The sequence below is a fragment of the Lontra canadensis genome, unplaced genomic scaffold (genome assembly GCF_010015895.1).
Source record: "Lontra canadensis isolate GAN:19392208 unplaced genomic scaffold, GSC_riverotter_1.0 scaffold1, whole genome shotgun sequence".
In the NCBI taxonomy this organism is placed as follows: Eukaryota; Metazoa; Chordata; class Mammalia; order Carnivora; family Mustelidae; genus Lontra; species Lontra canadensis.
Genome location: NW_022630995.1, coordinates 66,744,562 through 66,753,558, shown reverse-complemented (window position 1 = coordinate 66,753,558; position 8,997 = coordinate 66,744,562).

Genomic DNA, 8,997 nt, shown 5'->3' with positions numbered 1-8,997 from the left:
TCGCAGGTCGCGTCCCTCCAGCAAGGAGCCGGGCACCTCAGCAGCGTCGGAACACAACCGCGGCCGGCGCCCCGCCCCCTCCGGCCCCGCTCATTGGCCGCCGCCGCTCCCGTCAGCCTGCCCTCGCCGAGCCTTCCCCTCCGCGGCGCCGCGCGCACGGGGGCGGACCCTGCGCCGGTGTGTGGGCGCGGCCTCTCGGCGTCCCGCCCGCAACTCCGCCCACCGTCGGCCCTGTCGGGAGCGCGCGTCCATGGCGGGCTACCGGAGGGCGCGTGCGCCGCCTGGCCCCGCCCCCCCCGAGTCGAAGCTCCGCCCACCGCGCTCGCTGGCTTGCCGGGGAAGTGACGTCCTGGTACCTCGCAGCAAAAGCTGGCAGCGGCCGTCACCTGCGGCTGCAGTGGGGGTGTCTGGCCACGGCCGGCGTGAAGGGTCATTTAGGGTCCCCACTCCCGGGCCGTACGCCGGGCTGGTCGGGCGTGCAGGCGGTGACCTTGACAGGGGCGGCTGCGGCCGGCCTGCGATCCGCTGTGTGACATTGGGCAAGGAGCTTGTCCTCTCGGGTCTCCCTCCGGATTGGCCTGGTGTGTCCGGCAGGGCGGTGGGAGCGGGCTGTGCGCGCCGGTGCCCGAGGACCGTGGTGGTCCAGTGCTCCTCCCGGGCAGGGGGAGAGGAGGCCCTCCGGCCCTCCCGAGGACGGCCGCCCGCTGTGACCGGACCTCCGGGGTGGGGTTTGGTCCCTGTCCCTGCCGCAGACACCGCCCTGCCGGCTCAGGCTCGCCGCGCACGCGCGTTCCTGGCTGGCTGCACTACAGTCTGGGCCCGCAGAGGTCGTTAGGGACCATGTGACCCGGGGTTCTGCAATGTGAGGTCCTGAGCTTTGCCGGGGACGCGGGGTGGGGGGGGGGATAGTGAGGGGGTGTAGTGAGAGGGGCCAGATGGGTGCTCACCGCGTCCTGGGTATAGGGCATGAAGTGGGGAGGGGGCCTATTTTTAGGTAGAAAAGGGAGTGGTACTTGGGAAGACACCCAGAGGATGGGACAGCAGGGTAGGGTAAGGCGAGGTTTCAGGGATGCGGCTCCCAGGCACCAGGCGGGGCCCCCTCCCCACGTCTGAGAAGGACTCTGGAGCCAAGCCAGCTGTGGCCAGGACTGGAGGGAAGGATGCAGCCTGTGGCAGTCTGGATGAGCAGGAGTCCCTAAGGGGCTGGTGCAGGAACCCAGCCAGCCACATAGGCATGAGGGCAGGTGCTCAGGTCATTTCCACAGGCAGGCCCCCAAAGCCACAGAAATCTTTACTGCTGTCCCTCTAGGCCCTCCAAGAGTCCATCCATACTAGCCAATACAAGTGGCTCTGTGACCCAGGCTGGAGCAGGACCCGATACCTGGGAGCACCTGTTCCAGGAAAGGGGAGCTGGGTTTTCTTTCCTAGCCTACCTGAACCAGTGACAGCCTCAAGTCACCAAGGGCACCTTTGTGCTTATCAAAAGGCTTGTGACTGGTAAATTTTATCCACTTGCCTCTCTCAGCCTTGATTGGGACAGTTCCCAAAGGCTTCCAGTGAAAGAGATACCATCTGCCACATCACAGTAACGTCTTTGATCAAGCTGGTTGTGAGATGGTGTGAGATCATTCCAAACCCTCCTGCAGCCAGAGGTGAAGCTGCGGGGACAGAGTAGCAGACCAGAGGTCACCACCGGACTCAATGCTCACATGTGGGAGGGTCAGACCAGGCCCAAGTTTCTTGTCCAGCACGATGGAATGTGTTCCAGCCTTCATGGCTTTGTGTCAGGAGCTCGGCCCACATTGGCTGGGAGCCCAGTCACCACAGTGTCATCTGTCAGGCCCATGCTGTGCCTCAGCCAGGGGGAGGGATTCAAATTGTCCCCATGTTACAGACAAGTAAGCAGAGCTTAGAGTAAAGGGAAGTCAGAAGAAAAAGTGAAACTTGAGGTCAAAGAAAGTGTTTTAATACACAGTATTAATCTGTCTTTAGACCAATGCTACCATAAAATGCGATTTTTGTTTTGTTTTGTTTTTTTGGAGGAAGGGCCCTTGAATAATGTGGGCCTGAAGCAGGGAGACCAGAGGTACTACAGCTCCCGTCACCCCTGGGGGCTTCCTGGAACACACTTCTGCCACGACCCGTGGCCACAGCCATCACCCAGCCCAGAAACTAGAGCACTTATGGTTTTGCAGAGTGGACAGAATCTGGACCACCAGCTCCCAGCGAGCAAGGCTCTAGGAATGAACCTGCACTCAGCACTCTGCGGCGGGCTGTTAACCCAGCTCCTTGCTGCCTGCCTCTGCCCCTGGTCAGGGAGAAGCTGAGATGTCACTGACAGACCCTACTAAGGGGAGGCAGTTGACATTCTTCAGGGAGATAAACGTCCTCATGTTTTTATTTTACATGGTTTTGTAGTTCTCTTCATGCTTAAGGGAGTCAACTCACTTGACCTTTGACATAGGAATTAAAAGCCCCATTTGAAAAGAGGAAGCCAGGGCCCTGCAGGCTGGGGTCATAGCCCCAGAACGATGGTGTGGGGCCACAGCCCCTGTGTGCAGCTCCCTCCACACAGCCTGCACACCCTGCTGCCGGGAGGACGGTTCCTACAGTCCCCCTTGCTCCCTTCCCTCAGCCCTCAATGCTTCCTGGCATTCAGTTGCCAGCCCCCCACAGGGAAAATGGTCCCCCCACTGCTCAGCAGCCCTCACTGGGGGACACAAGCAGACCCACTGAGGCCTCACTTAGGCAAAGGGAGAGATGGCCCAGCCTGCCAGTGGCTGTCATCTGACTCCACCACAGGCCAAAACTGCCAAGGCCATGACTCAGCAGGAAGCAAGAGTCAGGTCACTTAGCTTTGCTGCACCTTGCTTCTAACTGGCAAGTCTGGGATAGAGGGAGGTGCAAATGGGGACGTGAGGCCGAGTAGGCTTTCAAGTGACTTGCCCTGTCTTATCCCAGAAGGAGCCACAATACAGTATTTTCAGCCATTCGTTCATTGTGCTGTCCATAGGTGTTCACTTGGCAACTCCATGTTATTCCACCTTCCTTGCAGGACACATCAGAGCCTTTAATGTGCTGATGTCACTGGACAGTTCTAAGGAGATGTGGAATGCTGCTTTGTCAGAGTTGAGTGAACTTCTGATCCTGAGCATCTCTCAGGGTAGACTTTGAAGGAAGCTTTTTATAAATGTCACCAGGGTGGGGAGAGGGCAGTGCACTAAACTAAACGGTTTTCTGACAGGAGAGCTCATGACTCAGGAGCTGAGCGCCAATCTGGGATGCCATGGCCCACCCTCACTCCATTGCTGTCCCCAGGAATCACGGAAGCAGCTGGCAGTATCCACAATAATTCCTCTGCCGTGCACGCAGCCACGTCCCCTGGGCAGAGTGTCCTTGCATCCAGTTAGTCCTGGGCGTGCTCGTTTCCCATTTTACAGATGAGAAAACTGGGGCCCAGAGGAGGGGGCAGAAGCCAGCACCAGCCTGGCAACCACTGGGGTGGCCAGGAGAGCATATGTCTGGACCAAGCAAGGGCTCAGCCATGACTCCAGGGCACCATGCATGCCCCGCGCCCTGTGCAGATCCTGGGACTCACTCCCGGGCCTGCCACCCTCAGAGTTCTGGGCTCTGGGCCATTTCTATGACCTTGGTTCGCATAATGTGTCCTGTATTCTGGAAGGAAGTAGGCACAGTATCTGAGGGACCAGGATGGGGACTATGGGATGATCCTCTGGGGAAAGGCCCTTCTCCAGAGCAGGGGTGCACAGGCTGGGCTGAGAGAAGGACCATCACCCTGCACAGGTAATGGAAGCAGGGGCCGCCAGGAAATAGCAGGAGTCATGATGTGGTCTGGATTCCCAGCAGGGAGCCCTCAGGACAGGAGCCAGACAAAGGCCCTGAGGCAGGTGAAGCTCAGGGCTCAGGGGCTCACAGTGCAAGGGGCGGCAGGGGCGGAGCAGCTTTGTGTGAAGGGCAATCGGAACCCAAAGCACAAGCATCCAAACACCTGCTATTGGCAAGCAGCACACCCATAGGTCTGGGTCTGTGCCCCTCCCCACACCCACAGCTGCAGGGTCCCGGCAGGGACAAAGAGCCCACTGCCCTGTGGCGGTGCTGTGATACCCTGAGGGGAGGGGGCCCAGCTGCAACCCTCACCTCACGCAGCCCCAGAGGGCTCACTGGTCACACGCCCCCACATGGGAACCATCCCAGAACACACACAGATACATGTGCACCAAGTAAAAGGCTAGAAAAAGAGACCCCACATTAACTCCAGTCAAAAGAGGGTTGCAGGCATGGCCCTCACTCCACGGGGAGACGGGGAGGAGCTGGGCGGGACGGGGTGCCACTCTGCTCAGATCACTGTGGGGCTTGGATTTGGGGGGGCCACAGGGGGTAGGGCTCAGACACGGAGGCACACAGGAGCCAAGGCCCCTCAGGCAGCTGCAAGAACTCCCAGTGCCACCCCCGTGAAATGTTCCTCGGAGGACAGAGCCAGCCGACTTCACTAGGGTTGGGAGCAGAGCCATCGTTTAAATGTCCATGTCCTTGACACCCAACCTGGGTGGCCGCATTAAAGATGCCTGAAGTAACTGGTTTGTTTCCTTTTATTTTCCTGCAGGCTTTTTCAGAAGTGCCTTTTTTTTTTTTAAACAAATCCATAGGGCTCTCCTTGCCTTGATTCTGTTCTGCCATCAGCTTTGATGAGCTTGCCCGGTCTGCCTGCCTCACAAACGTGCTTGCCATTGTGAATTTTCTTCATCTCTGTAAATAGTTTGTCTGTGCTTCTCCCTAAGGACATCTTACTTTCTCCCCCTGTGAGCAACAAATTGTTTACCATGGTGGGGACAAAGGCTGGCGTGGGTATATCAGGGAGAGTTACCCGGCAGCAAGAAAGACATTTTCTAAGGAGAAGAGGGTAATTTCTTCAGAAAGATGCAAGGACTCTGGGGCACCTGAGTGGCTCAGTGGGTTAAAGCCCCTGCCTTCAGCTCAGGTCATGATCTCAGGGTCCTGGGATCGAGCCCCGCATCAGGATCGCTGCTCAGCAGGGAGTCTGCTTCCCCATCTCTCTCTGCCTGCCTCTCTGCCTACTTGTGTTCTGTCAAATAAATAAATAAAATCTTAAAAAAAAAAAAAAAAAAAGATGCAAGGACCCTAACAGCCGAGTTCACAAATACGTGAAGAAGCCAAGAGAACTAAGGGGAGGAAGAGGCAGACCCACAACTACATGTGGAGGTTTCAACTCTCCTCTCGGCCCGCAGACAGTGACTCACAGAGCGAGGAAATCTGGAAACTCAGGAAGGACGCCTCGCATGTGAACACCACTATCCACCAGTTCCAGCCCATCCACAGTGGAATGTATTCTGCAGCGCGCCTGGAACATTGTCCACGAGCAGCTGCGTGCCCGGTTACCATCTGCTAAACACACCTGCAAGGACAGAAATCCTACAGAGCACATCCCATAACTACAACAGAATTAAACAAGAATTCAGTAACAGAAATAAAGTAAAAAATACACAAAAGGTTGGGGCGCCTGGGTGGCTCAGTGGGTTAAGCCTCTGTCTTGGGCTCAGGTCATGATCTCAGGGTCCTGGGATGGAGCCCCATATCAGGCTCTGTGCTCAGCGGGGAGCCTCTTCCCTCCCACCCCCGCCTGCCTCTCTGCCTACTTGTGATCTCTCTCTGTGTCAAATAAATAAAATCTTTAAAAACAATACACAAAAGGCACAAATCATAAAGTTTTTAAAAACTGACAAATTGAACTTTATCAACATTGAAAATATTTGCTCTTCAAGAAACACTGCTTTAAAAACAAAGAAGTGGCCACAAGGAACAGAGCAGAGGTTCTTCAAAACCCTAAAAACAGAATTACCATATGACCCAGCAACTGTACCTCTGGGGGTATACACACTAAAGAACTGAAGATTGGGTCTTAAAGAGGAATTTTTTTTTTATAATTTTATTTTTTATAAACATATATATATATATATATATGTTTTTTCCCCCAGGGGTACAGGTCTGTGAATCTCCACGTTTACAAACTTCACAGCACTCACCATAGCACATACCCTACCCAATGTCCATAATTAAAGAGGAATTTGTAAGCCATTCACAGTAGATTTAGTCACAACAGTCAGAGAGACAAAGTGACCTGAATGCCCCATCGATGGAAAAACAAAATGGCGCCCATCACTCCGGTGGAATATGGCACGGCCTTCAAAAGGAAGGACGTTTTGACACCTGTTACAAGAGGGATGAAACTTGCAGGCACTGTGCTTGGTGAAATAAGCCAGACACAGAAGGACTTATCTGATATGTGTCTGTCTTATTGTATGAAAAAGAACAAGTACCGTAGTACTTTAACGTATAGATGTATCACTCTGCTTCCTGTTGCTTCTTTCTCCAGAACCAGACTACAGACGCCAAACATAATGGATGACCAGGATGGTGACAATTTCAGAGCACTGCCCCGGACACCTACCCTGGACAAGAGCAGCTCTGGAGCTTCATCTCCCAGAGTCCACAGATGACATCAGGGTCCCCCTGGTGGGGCACGTTCTGTGGGTCTGGACGAGGGCAGCAGGACAGGCACCGACCACCGCAGTATCACCGAGTTGCTTCCCGGCCCCCACATGCCCCGTGCTCCCTGTTCACCCTCCTCCCCCCACGCCCCAGCCCCCGCAACCACAGGTCTTGTCATTGCCCCTGTGGTTCTGCCTTTCCCGGGATGTCCCACAGTTGGACGCTCACTCATTTTTTGATATTTACGTAGTAAAGAAATGATGCAGCTTTTTCACCTCTGGCTTTTATTTGTTTGCTTTCTGATTACTGAATTAGGAACAGGAGGAACAGGGCATTGGCCTCAGGGACAGATGTGTATCAGACCCTGGGAAGAAGGTCTGCCATGAGTCCTAGATCCCACAGCTCAACTTCCACCAGCTCACCTTTCTCTGTCTTGGGCTCAGGGTTCCAGAGTCCTCCAGTCACCCACTGCCTCTGCTCGCCTTCTGCTGGGCCAGTTTGGTGGATTCGGCTGTGCCAAGGCAGAGGAAGGAAAGGGGTGGTGGTGGCCCCTCCAGCCAGGCCCAAGGCCATCTTCCTCAAAAGCTTCTTTTATTTAAATTCATTCTCCTTGCTTTGGATAGTCTCCTTTTCCCATCCCAAAAGTTATACAAACTTTTTCCAAAATCATCTTCTAAAGTCTTGTTTACATTTATATCCATAACACATGCGAGGCTTCCGAGGGCTGGCCGACCCCCCGGGGGTCGTGCACCACTCCACACTTGCACCCCTCGTGTAGGGCAGGCACCTCCATCACCTCCATTCTCCTTATCTGCACCCAGTGGCTTTTCCTGGTGGCCTGGTGCCTGACAAACAAGCAGTGTGGGCGGGCCAGAGGGCTCGGCCAGTGCCCAGGCCTGACATGGGACCAGACCGGGCATTCAGCGGACAGCAAGCTGGCGGGGGAGGCCACCAGCCTGCAGTGTCCTGGGCAGCAGGGACAGGGGATATAGGCAACAGTGGCCAAGGCAGGAGCCAGCCTGCGCAGATGCATGCTCCGTTTTGTTGTGTACTAGAAGCCACTGAACTGTGCACTTTAAACGAGCAAACTATATAGTATGTGCGTGATAGCTCAAAGCTATTTATCACAAGGCTCCCCAGGAAGTGCTCACGCCTCCTGACATGCCCCTGGTTCGCTAGGTCGCCGTCAGCCTGAGTTGAAAATCCTCACTTCCTTGCCTTTAAAAATTGCTGGATGGGGCGCCCGGGTGGCTCAGTTGGTCTGTCTTCGGTTCAGGTCATGATCCTCAGGTCCTGAGATGGAGTCCCACACTGGGCTCCCTGCTCAGCGGGGAGCCTGCTCCTCCCTCTGACCCTCCCTTGTCTCGCGCTCTCACACTCGCTCACCCTCTCTCAAATAAAAGAAAAAAAAAATCTTAAAAAAGAAGAGAGGGGCGCCTGGGTGGCTCAGTGGGTTAAAGCCTCTGCCTTCGGCTCAGGTCATGATCCCAGGGTTCTGGGATCAAGCCCCGCATCGGGCTCTCTGCTCAGCGGGGAGCCTGCTTCCTCCTCTCTCTCTGCCTGCCTCTCTGCCTACTTGTGATCTCTGTCTGTCAAATAAATAAATAAAATAAAATAAAAAATTAAAAAAATTTAAAAAAAGAAGAGAAAAAAAAGGAAAAAAGAGAGAAAACATCGTGCAATAAAATTTTTTTATAAATAAAAAAGATAAAAATAAAAACTGTTGGAGCCCCGAGGCGACTGCCCGGACACTGCCTGTCTGTACTTGATGTCCCCTCAGTGACTCGAAGCCACAGAGGTGCCCGAGGCCTGGATGTGGCTGCTGTGTCCTCCGGCAAAGCCAGCAGTCTCCCTCCTCTTGACTTCCTGCTGGTGGCGGACTGATCCAGGGCCTGGGTCCGACACCGCTCTGACCACACGGGTCATACCACCGATGCTGGCGGAAAAGGTCAGGGGTGGCGCGGATGCCGGGCGCTGCCGCTCACTGTGAGGTCTGAGCAGCCACTGACACCTGGTGCGGTCGGGCTGCGCATGCGGATGTGCTCGTATTCCAGTAGCTGTGTCTGCACTTATCCACTAGAATCCTGGCGTGGCACTGCCCCACGTGGGGACCCTTTGAGGAGATGCAGGAGGGACAGGAAAGCGTCCCCACACTGAGAAGGCTCTTGAAGACCAGAAGGAGGCAGGCCAGTCTAGGCCGTCTGGGGTTCACACAGGGTAACAGATAGGACCCCGTGCAGAAGACGATCCATAGCCGCTGTGGTTCTTCTCTGAAAGTCCCCAATTTCGTAGAGCACCAGGGACACACAGAGGAGCAGTGCAGATCAACCCAGCACCCGACCTTTAAGCAGACCTCACGACCCCACCTGTGCAGCAGGAGGGGGAAGGCTGTTCTCTCAAGCAGATTCATAGGAGGCAGAAGCATGCCTCCGTGCCTCTTGGCCTTGGCGGGCACGTCTGAGTACGTCT